Genomic DNA, 14,153 nt, shown 5'->3' with positions numbered 1-14,153 from the left:
GCACCAAAAGCAGGTGCGACTCGGTGACCTCACAGACAACACGGACGACGTGCGACTCACCCATCTCGTATACACCAGGGATCTCGCACGGCTTGGGGTGCAAGCGCGAGACGGGTTACCTCACTAGGTCGTATGGGGTGATTGGCTCCAGCATAGACGGAGTTCCATGGGTGCCTCGCGTGTCTCTTGCGAGATAGGTTCCTCCAATGAGTCTAAGGTCTCACATGAACCCCGTGCGCGATGTGACATCCTTTCGAGCGAGACATGGGCCTCGCTTGAGTTCTAAGGATCTATGGTGAGACCCGTACATGAGAAGGTTAAGATTTGCATCTCGGGGTCACGTCGTGAGGTATAGGGACCTCGGGTGAGTTCTATACTCGAGATGGTGGAGGGTTGAACCTTAAAGTCATGTCGCAAGGCCTTGGAACCTCGCATCCTTGAACCATCTCGCGAGGCCTATCTCCCGGGTCCCGGGTGTGATCGACCCCTCGTCATCCTATTGATTATTTTGTATAGGGGTATTTTTGGTATCCACACTCGGAGTACCTTGGTATTTCCTTTTTTGGCCAAGTTTTTAACTGCTCGTTTGTTGTGTTTAGATGTCCCATGATTTCGAACACGAAGAGTTGCACGTACACGTATATCACTCTTTCGATGCTGGATTCTTATCCTTACTTCGCGACGAGCTAGAAAATCAAGTTGTCGAGGAGTCTCCCTTATCGAGGCATTTACATATGCAAAGGGAAAGACAAGAATGCAAGGATGTAGTTGTGTCTTGGGCGACCGTGGCTTGTGAATTCACAGATTTTTGCAAGGGCTGACGTCGGGGATTCATCGAATGAACTCACGCCATCGCAACATCCGGTCCACCATCTTCCTTGACCGACACTATTGTGGCACTTCCTCGTCTGATGGCTCATCCTCCACCAGCTTAAGCAGACCATTGGTTGCCTCAAGGCCTCTAGGCCCAATACTAGACCCTCAGGCACCTCCTCCCAGGACCACACAGTTCGAATTGGTGAGCATAGTTTCCAAGATAACGTTAGTAGACATGCTTAAGGCTATCGAGGAGCATTATGGAATCTCCTCTACTCATTTTATTAACAGGGTTCCTGACAGGACGGAGATGGCCTATTACGCTTACAACAAATTCTTGGCATAGAGTCAGGCCTATTGGAAGCAGCTGTGACCCTTCCACTCCACTAGTATTTCATCGACTTCATGGTGTGGATGCGGATCTCACCCTTTTAACTCATTCCCAACGCCTACCGATTATTGGCAATGTTCTATGTGTTGTTCAAGGAGAGTCATTGGGTCCTCCCGAGCTCCAAGGAACTACACTACCACTTCTCTAAGAAAGGCGGTCGGAAGAAGGATGGCCTCTATCAGTTAATGAAATGGGCATCATCCTACCGAACCTTTCACCACAATGAGAATAAACCCAGAGAATCCAAAAACAAGATCCTCTTCTCGATGAGCTTCGACACCCGCAACAATCATCGACTTCGTTTGGCCTTCAACCAAGTTTGTAAGTGATTGTACTAACATACCCCTCTTTTTAGTCGATTACTTCTTCTTTCGTCTCACATGCCCCCGACTTCTTCTTTCATAGGTCAATATTCAAGGCCTACGCATACCGACAAGTACTTGGTGTGAGCCCAAGCCATCCATGCCGTCTCACATGAAGATGGGGATATTTTGCTTCTGACCACTACTACTTGGTTGCGAGAGGCAAGGCTCATCGGTACCGAGTATAGAGTACACTATCTTGACATGACGGGAATAGTCAATTTGCGCTAGAGGGAGAGACGTGTCTTCCCCATTGTGGTGATCAATGAGGTCGCCGAATTGGATGCACCAGAACTTAGGGCTCTGAAAGATGATATTTTCAAGGCTGTCGAGAACTCTCGGCAATTTCCATTGATGAATGTCAAAGAGGAGGCATTCAATTTGGGTTGGGTTGTTCCTCGTGCTCGAGAAACCGACAGGAATGCTCTCAATCCTAAAATTGAGTTGGAGAACGAGGTCGATGAGATCTTTGAGGTAGTAAGTGTCCAGGGGAAAACTGTCACCTACGCACTCTAAGGTAGCTAGAAACCGAGAATGAAGGTGGGAGATCTCACTCTTTGCTCCTCAGATTGTTGAAGAGGGTCACAGTCCAGGACACTCCTCTTTTACACCTTCTTTGTGTCGGTACGGGTGTGTCGATTGACGCTGGTTGAGGTGGCAGTATGCCGACTACCTCGACCATGTTGACGAGGTGGTTCATCACCATCATCCAGGGGATCTTCCAGGATAGCCGTAGTGGATCAACTCATGGCGATGATGGCTCGAGGATCTGATGAATGTATCACCAATGAGAGCATGGACCAGAGTTTATTGTTAGATGCCATGGAGAGGACAGTTGAGGAGTTGGTGTCTTTAGGAAGTGACACGGAATCAAGAGAGCTGCGAGAAGATTTCCCCCTAATAGGTCCCATGTCGTCGAGAAGGTCCTCGATGGTGGGATGACATTCCTAGAGCTAGAGAGTTTTTAAATTATGCTACCCTTTTAAGGACCCATGTTAGCGACTAACATTTATTCCTCGTTGATTTTAAGGTTAGATAGAGTCATTTCGCCCAATTGCCGACAAGAAAAAGGCGACCTTGGAGTCTTGTAAGAGGAAACAGGCCGATGAGTCCTCGGGGGCATAGAAAAGGTCTAGGGTCAGCACCACAGATGTCCCTGCAGCTGTCGGCTTGACTATTTTTGTTAGTGAGGTCCCACCTCAACAATCATCTTGATTCAATCGATAGATCCTCACAAGGATGTGGCCAACCCCCTCAACTACGCTTGGAAGATGTCGGCAGGTTCCCCACAACCCAAGAGGCCTTCGACCGAGCTCTACAGTGTGGCAAGGCTATTGTTGAGTAGTCAGAACCCTCTTTGGCTACCTCATTAGTAGCGGACCTCCGCCAAGGCTTCCGAGCATTCCCCTTGCTGAGTAGGGCCAAGACGATTCAGAGGCGTCGACCCATGCGAGATTCAAGGAGTACCTTCAAGGTCTTGGGGAGGAGGTCACCCCTAGGCACAAGACTATTGGCGATGGTGAGCGACATTATGGGGAGTATACCTCCTTGTCAATGTACTTAGCTGCGATAACAAAATATCTCCCATCTTTCTTAAAGACAATCAGTGACCTCCGTTCTGGTATGTTTCCTTTAGTTTAGGATATATTTCAACCATTAGTCTCATTTACGTTTTACTAACTTGTGATGCTTATTTGTCCTTCAAATGGACCTTCTCACTATTCAACAAAGTGATGTACTGATGTGGGGAACCCAACTTCTTCACAAGGAGCTCCAGAATTATACTATCATGTTAAAAAATACGAAGATGATTTGCCTTAGTTGAAAGGCGATGATGTTCTTCCTCCCAAACGAGGTGAAGAAATTGGCCCAATTTCTTGTGAAGATTGAACATGCTCAAGATGACGAGAAGGACTGTCAGGAGGCTGCTGAGAAAAAGCTGGTCGTGGCTCTGGAGAAGATCTCCAAAAATGAGGAGAAAAATCTTCGAGAGGCTACCGAGAAAGAGCTCGCTGAGGCCCGAGCGATGATAGTCGCCCTAGAGAAGGACAAAGTGCACTTGATCCACAAGAAGACGACTCTAAAGGCTAGGATTGACGACCAAGTAGCCCAGTTGGCCGAGGTGCTCAAGGAGAGCCAGACAGAGAATACCAAATTTAGTGAGCTATCCAACTCGGTTGGCATGGACACTGTAATGCCCCAAAATCCTTAATGAGGTTTACTGGTCAGATTAGAAGGCCCGGAGGGCCATAATTGACTTATTATGTCATTAAATGATTATATGCATGATTATGTGAATTATATTATTATATGATGATAAATGCATGCATGTGGGTCCACTTTTCATTATAAGGGAATTTTGGTAATTAGGCCTGTTGAGGGCATATTTGTATATTTGTATGCATGTTGGTGAATTATTGATGAGGCCACAATATAATGTGGATTTTTTCGAGCTATTCGGCATGAGACGATATTTGAATGCAAGTTAGCGGTTTGGTCATAACGGGGTTAATTTCAGGGTGAGTCTCGGGGTAATTTGATGATTAGTACATTACCGAGAATTAAAGGGTAATGGGATATGATGTATTAGCATTTGAGAATATTGGTAATTGGAGGACGTTAATTATAATTAACGAGATAGACGGGAAATGATGATTTTGCCCTTGCTAGCTTTGAAACGAAATTACTTAACCTAGGGGCATTTTGGTCATTTGACTAAGGGTTATATCTAACTAAGGAAGGCTGTAGAAAACTAAACCAAAATAGAGCATGTTTCTCCTCTTCCTCTTGACCATTTTTCTTCTTCTTTTTCCTTTGAATTTTGAAGCTCCAATTGGGGATTCAAGCTAGGGAATCAAGCCTTGAAGGTTTAGGATTGTGTTCTACCATTGAAGAGGGTTTAATATTGAGCTTGAAGTAAGAATTCAGCCATGGAAACTTTGGTTTTTGCTTTGTTTTTCAGTTGATTTTCAGTCGGAATTTTTGGATTGGATAGTTGAGAATTTAATGAAGTTTTGGGGAAAGACTGATTGGGTTTTGATGCCTAAGACTAGTAGAATGGGTTTTTGGGTTCATTTTTGAGTTTGATTGAGGTTTGGAATTTGGATAACTCGAAGGGGAAAAACCAGGGTTGAAACACCCTGGTTCTGGCGCTACACCGCTGTCAAAGGCATGGCAGCTCTTGTTGTAGCGCCATAGCGTCTGGGGGGCAGCGCTACCCTATTTTTCCATGGTACTATTTTGGGTACTTTTGAGGGTTTTTGGCTCGGGGTTTCAATTCCTAAGGCTCGGGATCGAATCTACTAATCGTTTTAGTACGATTCGAGGTCCCGGGAGCGAGGTTTATATCAAGAACCTTTTATTATTGATTTTATTGATGGAATTACATATTTGGTTATGACTAAGTGACCGCTAAAGGATAAAAGGATTGATTGTTCTCAAGGGTTGTTTTTAACTTGTTTCACGCTCGAACCAGAGGTAAGAAAACTGCACCTAGTATATGACATGCATGGTTATTAATGAGGCATGTTGAGTGCTCTATATGTGGACCTTGATTGCATATTAAATTCTTAGCAATCTTGCTTACTTGTGAGTGCAACTGACTTATTAGTCAGAATCGGCAATGGTGTCAGTATTGACTGTGAAGCTGTGACTCACTAGTCGTATGGAATTGACCTATGAGTCAAGAATGGTATTAGAGTGTTTAACGCAAGCCGAAAAGATTTGATCTAATTGACATAAGCATTATCAACATAATCATGAAATTCTTGACCGACCTTAAGTTTGATGAAAACAAAAGCGCTTGTCTAGTCTAAAGGCTAGCTACTTAGAGCCAGAGCCAAAAGGTTAAGGTGACTGACATGCCACATGGCTTAGGGAGTGAATCCCCAAAGATGGACATATTAGTCATCTAATTAAGGAGCAGAACCCTAGAGATTGACTTATTAGTCATCTATACAGGGAACAGATCCTTAGAGGTTGACTTATTAGTCACCTGCACAGTGTGTGACTTAATAGTCACTTATTTGATTAGAGTGCAGAGCCCTAGAGATAGAGTTATTAGTCATCTATTCAGAGTATGACTTAATAGTCACTTATCTGATTGAGCTGCAAGCCCCAGTATGATTATCATAATCATCGGTTGATATTGAATATATATGCAGTTTTCTTGCTGAGCCTTGGCTCACGGGTGCTATGTGGTGCAGGTACAGGGAAAGAAAAGCTCACCCAGCCTTGAGTGGAGAGCTTAGGTGGCGATGTGTACATATGCGGCCACTTGACCACCACGGCTAAGGTGTTTCTCAGGGGAACTAAGGGTTAACCTTTTTTTTTTTTGCTGCGTAGGTCGGCGTGTTACAACTTTTACACTGTAATGACCATTTTGGATTGTAAATAACTTGTAAACGCTTTTATGGGCCCATGTACAGTTTTATGTTTTAAATAAAATATATCCATTCCTTATGTAAAAGATTTTTTTCACCTTAGCATATGAATAACACCTAGATGCATGTTTATAACCAAATAACTCGTTTAGCGAGTTAAGCACGGTTTAAAGTTCACAGTATCGGTCTTGGAGTAACCAGGGCGTTACAACTTGGTATCAGAGCGTGCAAGGTTTAGGGTTCCTATAGACTGGCTGAGGATGTACACTCGCCACTGAAGACAAGCTTGTCTCATGGTTTGGTAACAATTTATGTGGTTATATGTTTAACTGCTTAAATAAAGTATAAATGCTTTACCTATCTACATATAATATGTTAATAAGGTTGGGCCTTGACTACTGCATCATAAGCAAGAACGTGCTTATTAGTACTGATATTATTATAACATGCTTATTATTATTGTTCATTTTGAATCATTAACTGATATGTGTTAAATGCTAAATGATATGATCATGTATCCATTTCTATATCTGTATAATTGTGGAAAATGGGTAATTATCTGTTGATCTTGGACCGTGAGGCGGCAAGAGGTTTAGTTATCACTGTCTAACTGGCTGCATTGATTGTTTCAGCACAGTATAAGTTCATAGCATGATTCCAAGACAAACGGATTCACCAGTTGGCCAGGAAAATCAGGGCTAGAATAATAGACAGGGTCAAGAGAATGACCAGAATCAGATTCCACAGCTAGCTCCTGATAACTGGCAGCAGCTGTTTAATGACTTACAGGCCAGAGTATTGAGGTAGGAAGAAGAAATCTGCCTCCTGAGACAATAACAAATTCTTGCGGGGAATGTTTTACCTGAGGCACCACCTGTATCGGTGCCAACAGTTGAGCAGCTGCCTGAGGCTGGAAGCAAATGGGAACCTCTTTATGAAAGGTTTAGGAAACATCAACCTCCAGTTTTTTAAGGTAGTGAAGATCCAGCTAAGGCTGAGCAATGGATGAGCATGATTACCACCATCCTTGACTTCATGAGGGTGTCTGGTAAAGAGAGGGTGGCCTGTGCCACATACATGTTTCGAGAGGATGCCCGAATTTGGTTGGAGGTTATATCCCAGACCAGAAATGTCAATGCCCTGAGTTGGGAAGAGTTTCAGACTCTGTTTAATGAGAAGTACTACAATCATGCCATCAGGGCTGCTAAAGCTGAAGAGTTCATCATGTTACTTCAGGGGAGTCTATCAGTGACTGAATATGCTCTAAAGTTAGATAGAATGGCAAAGTTTGCCATGGAGCTAGTGCCCACTGATGGGACTAGAAGGGAGAGGTTTCTCCAGGGGTTACAGCCTACATTATTCCAGGATGTTCATATCACCACTGTGGCTGGAGTTACTACTTATGCACAGGTGGTGGAGAAGGGGCTCACAGCTGAGAGCGCAGAAAACAAGATCTGGCGGGACAATGCAGCCAAAAGAGATTTGAGGAGGACAGGTCCTCCATTTATGGGTTCGGGTAGGGGGTGGACGCCCCAGTGATTAGAAGAGGAAGGTTCCTGATACCTTCCCAACTCCAGGTCCTGATTGGCGACCACATGGTATTGCAATGGGTCGTCAGGGTGGCAGTGAGGCCTGGAAGACTTATCCTGAGTGCCCTAGGTGCAAGAGACACCATTTGGGGGAGTGTAAGGCAAAGGCCTGCTTCTTATGTGGGGCAGTGATACATTTCAAGAAAGATTTCCCTAAAGCAAGAAAGGAAGAACCCAAAAAGGCGGAAAGCTCGGCCCCAGCTCAAGTGTTCACATTAACACAAGCAGAAGCTGAGGTTTCACCCTCAATAGTTACAGGTCAACTTCTTAGTGATGGAACCCCTTATACTATTTTGATTGATTCTGGTGCTACACATTCTTTTTTTGCTAGTAGAATTATTGATAGATTGTGTAGACCATGTGATTACTATGCTGTGGGGTTCGGGACCTTATTACCCATTGGGGAGCTAGCGGTATCCAGGAGATGGGTCAGATCTTTGCCAGTGACAGTGGAGGGCAGAGAGTTGTTAGTGGATTTGATAGAGTTAGTTATGAGTGACTTTTACATGATTCTGGGTATGGATTGGTTAGTGAAGTATGGGGGAACCATTGATTGCAAAAGGAAGATGGTCGCCTTTGAGCCTGAAGGTGAGGATCCTTTTGTGTTTGTTGGTACTGTGCATGGACCCCGTATACCTATGATTTCTGTGTTGAGGGCTACAGGTCTATTGCAAGGAGGTTGCATAGGATTCTTAGCTAGTGTGGTTGACACTAATCAAGTCATGCCAGTGAGACCAGAAGAGACCAGACTAGTCTGTGAATTTTTGGATGTGTTTCCAGAAGATTTACCAGGGTTGCCACCACACAGAGAGATTGAGTTTGTGATAGAATTGACACTAGGGATGGAGCCAGTGTCTAGAGCACCTTACAGAATGGCCCCAGCAGAATTAAAAGAATTGAAAGTACAGCTGCAGGAGTTGTTAGATTTGGGTTTTATCAGACCTAGTTTCTCACCTTGGGGTGCACTAATTCGGTTTGTGAAGAAGAAGGATGGTTCTCTGAGGATGTGTATTGATTACAAAGAACTAAACAAGCTAACAATTAAGAACAAGTATCATCTGCCAAGGATATATGATTTGTTTGATCAATTGCAGGGTAAAAGGGTATTCTCAAAGATAGACCTTCGTTCTGGTTATCATCAGTTGAGGGTCAAGGAGGGAGACATACCAAAGATTGATTTTCGCACTATATATGGGCATTATGAGTTCTTAGTCATGTCCTTTGGATTGACTAATGCCCCAGCTGCTTTTATGGATTTGATGAACAAAGTGTTCATGTAACGACCCAAAATTACTAATAAGGCTTAAGGGCCTTGATTAGTGGTCGGGAGGGCATAATTGGTCTTTATGTGAATTAATGATAAAATGCATGATTATGTGGCATGCATGACTATATGATTATATGAGTATGTGGAAATGATTAAATGAATGTTTATGAGTATTAAATATGCATGTGGGCCATGTTTAGCTTTTAAGGGCATATTTGTAATGTTGGTCCGTTGAGGGCATAAATGTAATTATGTGTGATAAATTTTTGAGACCACATTATTATGTGGATATATTTGCAGCATATGGCTCGAGACGGTCCGAGTAGGCGGATAAGCGAAATAGTCACGGTGGGGATTAATACCTGGCTCAGGGGAGCCTGGGGGTATTCTTGGGAATTTGGAGAATATGTTGGGAATTATTAGGTGTTGGATAAATAATTGGTAAATAATTGGATGACGAGGTTAAGTGGTAAATATTAGGAACTTTTGAGGAATTAGCGGGAATTGGGGAAAATGACTAATTTACCCTTAGATTGAGTAAAGGATTTAAGTATTATTTGGGGAGGGCAAAATAGTCATTTCCTAAGTTTAAGGATATACACAAAAGGTATCTAGAACCAAGCAGAAAAGAAAAAAAAAAAGAGAAGTCTCCAGCTTTTTCTCCCTCACGTTCTCTTCTATATCCCATTCTCTCTCAATGGGTTCATAGGCTAGGAAGGGAAAAGAAGGGCCAAGCTTGGGCATTTGACTGGGATTTGGGGAGCTTTATTGAAGGGGGAGGCTTGAGGAGTTGGGGCTTATCAACCAAGAAACTTCAGCTGGGAGATTGAGCTATAAATTGAGGTAAGATTTTAGAACATCATTACTAAAGTTTCTGGCTGAGTTTGAATGGGATTATAAGTGTTGGTTGGTTTGTTTAATTGATAAGTTGAGTAGAAATTTCAGGGGAGTATAGCTGTGATTCTTGGGACTGTATTGGAGTGTTAGTTCCTGTTTGAATGCTGGAAATTATAGGATGAAAATATGTGTTTATGGGTCCAAATTCGTAGTTGGTTTAGTGTTGATTTAGGGAGATTGGTTAAGGAAATTATGGGCTTAGCTTTGGTGTTCTTGGCTGGGAGAAGGAGGAGGGAAACCTAAAAAAATTTGGGTCGAAGGGGGCGCACCGCGACCTATGCAGAGGGCGTCGCGGTGCATGTGGCCCTTCTGGCCTGGGTTGCTCTCTGACTTGGGGGTGCGCCGCGACTTGCCTGGCCAAGTCGCGACCCGCCTCCCCTTTGGCTTGGGAGTTTGCTCTCTGACTTGGGGCAAGTCGCGACTTGCTGAGCCAAGTCGCGACCCGCTTGGGAGTTTTACCTTAGTATTATTTCTAGAATTGGTTAGGATCAGGGATTCGAACCTAGGTGCCCGGGATAATTTCTACTCCCCGGTTTAGTAGAAATGGAGGTCCCGAAGGCTAATTTCCATTTCCTCGGTATTTTATTTTGATTGGAAGTTGATAGATATCAATGGCCCTTGTGACTAGGTTTATTGTCAAGGCTCAAGGCTAAGGACCGTGCTCGGAATCATTTCACATTCTCCACTCAGAATTAAAGGTAAGAATACTGCACCCGGTTATGTGGTTATGTTGGGACTAAGAGTTCCCTATACTTGTATGCAATGTTGTATGATGGTATTACTGTTAGGAGTGTGTCCTAAAAGCAGGTAAAGACATTTGATTTTCTATGAATAAATAAATACAATGGTTTATTATTATTGTCATATTTAGATTGTTAAATTATTGTTTGAATAATTTTGTAAATATCAGAAAAATTCCATATTCATTATTGAGGATGTGATCTTGTATTAGTACGAGAGAATTAAGATCACATGGATGAATAAAAATAGTCAACAACAACAAATTAAAGTTATGGAATTCTTTAATTGGAGTTGTAAGTACGGTTTACTGAGTATCATAATGATACAAATAATCTAGATTCTGATTATTGATGTGGTAAGACATCTCGGTAAATGTGCTTTATATAATATGATTATATATGACATGGACCGATGTGAATTAAAGTCTTTATCCAAAAACCATTTAACAATAAAGACTTTTAATTCATATCATAACTGATGATCATTTATAGATCAACCTAAATCATGAGTGTTCATGAACTCCTGTTCATGTTTATTAAATCTTTTGATTCATTCGTTAAGGTCTCTTCAAAGAATGAGGCTAATGACTTTTGTTTTGGAGATTTAATATCATGGATGGCTGGGAACATGTATCAACAATACGGAATCTAATCTTTCCTAACGGATCGTATATTAGTTCCCTTAAGGGTTAATTCTGGAACTGAATGATTTTGACAAATCTATAATTAGATTATAGATTAATTATTCACTAATGAATTAATGGTACTTAAGGAATAAGAAGTAAATTAGAAAGGTTAAATGGTAATTCTTCCATTCTAATTTATGAACTAATTAATTAGAGGGTTGAACTATTGTAAGATGGTTATATCAATGGACGACTTAAGAAAAAGATTTCTGTAAAAGTATATCTATAACATAAAGAGTTCAATTCTGAATTTATAGTGGAGTAATATCAGAATTAATAAATTAACTATTATAATTAAAGAGTTTAATTATTTAGTTTCAATTTATTGGAGCTTAATGTTATAGGTCCATGGTCCCCGAAATGGCTCAAACAATCACTGTCAAAGGCAAATACAAAAATGGGCAAAAAGGACTTATGTGATAAGTAAAAATATTTTTCTATGTATCAAACATAATTATTAATTAATTATGTGTAATTAATTAATTGATTTATCAGAAATATAATTAATTTTGAATTAATTTATTTTTGGGATTTTTGGTATTTAAATATTAATAAAAATTGGGAAAAATCACATGCCTGCACATGCATGTGGTACACGTGTGGCACAGTGCACAGGCACTGTGCTACACACATAAGAGATGGACTGAGGCTCTTGATTCCACAATTTTAGTTATTTAAATATTAAATAAATAATGAGATATTTTAATATGATTAAAATATTATTATTTAAACAAAAATCTGATAACTGATCAGTTATTTTGAATTTGTTTAAAATAACAAATATTTTAATATATTGGATATTATTAAATATGGGATATCAGTTTTCACAGAACGTAAGTTTTTAGGGATAGAAAAATATCTAGGATTCTCTCAGAGAAAAAGATCAGTGACAAAAACAAAGGTCATTGTTCTTCATAAAACCTAGGTCCAAACTTTATCAGATCTCATGTGTTGAGAATATCTGATAAATAGTTATTGCCTATTATTTGTATAGCGAGCCCACACTCGTTCTTTGGGTGACTGAGAACATTTTGGAAGATCTTGGTGTGAGATCTCAAGGATTCAGCCATACGAAAAGATAGCAGCAAGGAAGGACCTGAGGTAATGTTTCTATTCTTGTCCTTGATTCAATATATATATGAGTGTGAAGAAGTAGATCTAGAAATCTTATGGGATTAATCTGACAATTTGATTGTTGTTCCGCTGCGCTTAATCTCTGATTTGATCAATAAAAACCAACAATTACGCCATGTGAACATGAGATAAATGGCCTAAGAGTGCTGAAATTAATATTGGTGCACATGGACGCGGCTCGGCCACTGGTACCTGAGGTTAATTAAATAATCATTGAGCTTGGCCTAAGCGAGCTAGAGTCAGTGGGTTGAACACTGGGCTCGCCCTAAGTGAGCCGAAGACAGTGCTTAAATAGAAGGTGCGGCCTAAAGGCGTCGACCCTAGTTATTGGATGATATGTTTACTGTTGTTAATATGATGATTATCACATGTAAAATACTTAGTTAAAAGACTGTTGATTTGTCTAGTATTATCACTAATTATGTGAATGCTGTGGACTGCTGAGTATCTGGTTATGCTTTGTGAGTTATTTGATTACTGTTATTGATTATGCTTTGTTATATGATTTTCTTGCTGGGCCTTGGCTCACGGGTGCTACATGGTGCAGGTAAAGGCAAGGGTAAGATGAATCAACCATGGGTTGGAGAGCTTTGGGGGCGAGGTGTGCATTGTCAGCTGGTCGGCCGCCACGGTCGAAGGATTGTGCAGGGACAGAAACCTAAAATGTGTATTTTGCCATTAGAGTGGCTTGGTTTAATTATAACACTTAGAAATTTTGTAAATGTGTCTTTTAAACCCTGATTTGGGATCCCATGTACTAAATATTCATTTTAATGAAAATGATCTGTTTATGACCAAAATCTTTTAATCCTAACCTGTTTATGATTTTAGATTCACATTTTTACTTAAATAACTTGGTTAGCAAGTCTTACACTATTTTAAACACACAGTGTAGCGGTCTTGGTTATCCAGGACGTTGCAGTTCAAGGATTTTTTGGACCAGTTTGTGATCGTCTTCATTGATGATATTCTGGATTATTCTCAGTCAGAGTCAGAACACAAGCAATATCAGAGGTTGGTTCTACAGAGACTGAAGGAGCACAGATTGTTTGCAAAGTTAAAGAAATGTGAGTTCTATCTCAGGTGTCTTTCCTTGGGCACTTTGTCAGTAAGGAAGGGATTAAAGTGGATCCAGCCAAGATTGAGGTAGTCAGAGATTGGCCAAGGCCAAAGAATGCTTTTGAGGTTAGAAGTTTCCTTGGGTTGGCAGGTTATTACAGACGTTTCGTGGAAGGGTTCTCTAAGATTGCTACTTCTTTGACTGAGCTGACACACAAGAATCAGAAGTTTGTATGGTTAGACAGATGTGAGAATAGCTTCCAGGAACTGAAACAGAGGTTGATTACAACTCCATTTCTGAGTCTCCCAACAGATTAGGAGAAGTTTGTGATATATTGTGATGCCTCACATTAGGGTTTGGGTTGTGTCCTGATGCAGTCAGGGAAGGTGATCGCTTATGCTTCACGTCAGCTGAAGGAGTATGAACAGAGATATCTCACTCATGATTTAGAGTTGGAGGTTGTGGTCTTTGCATTAAAGGTATGGAGGCATTACCTTTATGGGGAGAAGTGTGAGATCTACATTGACCACAAGAGCCTGAAGTACTTCTTCACACAGAAAGACCTAAACAAGAGACAAAGGCGTTTGCTAGAGTTAGTAAAAGATTATGATTGTAAGATCTTGTATCATCTAGGAAAGGCCAACGTGGTAGCTGATGCTTTAAACTAAAAGGGTCCGGGAGAGATTTATAGTGCGAGGGTGATAGCTAGAGAGTTAGCAGAGGATATGACCAGAGCTGGTATAGAGTTGCTGGTGGGCCAGTTGACCAATATTACGCTACAATCTACACTGTTGGAAAGAATCAAGGAGGGTCAGTTGGGTGATCCACA

The sequence above is a fragment of the Humulus lupulus genome, chromosome X (genome assembly GCF_963169125.1).
Source record: "Humulus lupulus chromosome X, drHumLupu1.1, whole genome shotgun sequence".
Lineage (NCBI taxonomy): Eukaryota > Viridiplantae > Streptophyta > Magnoliopsida > Rosales > Cannabaceae > Humulus > Humulus lupulus.
Note: the sequence above shows the minus strand (reverse complement) of the source record.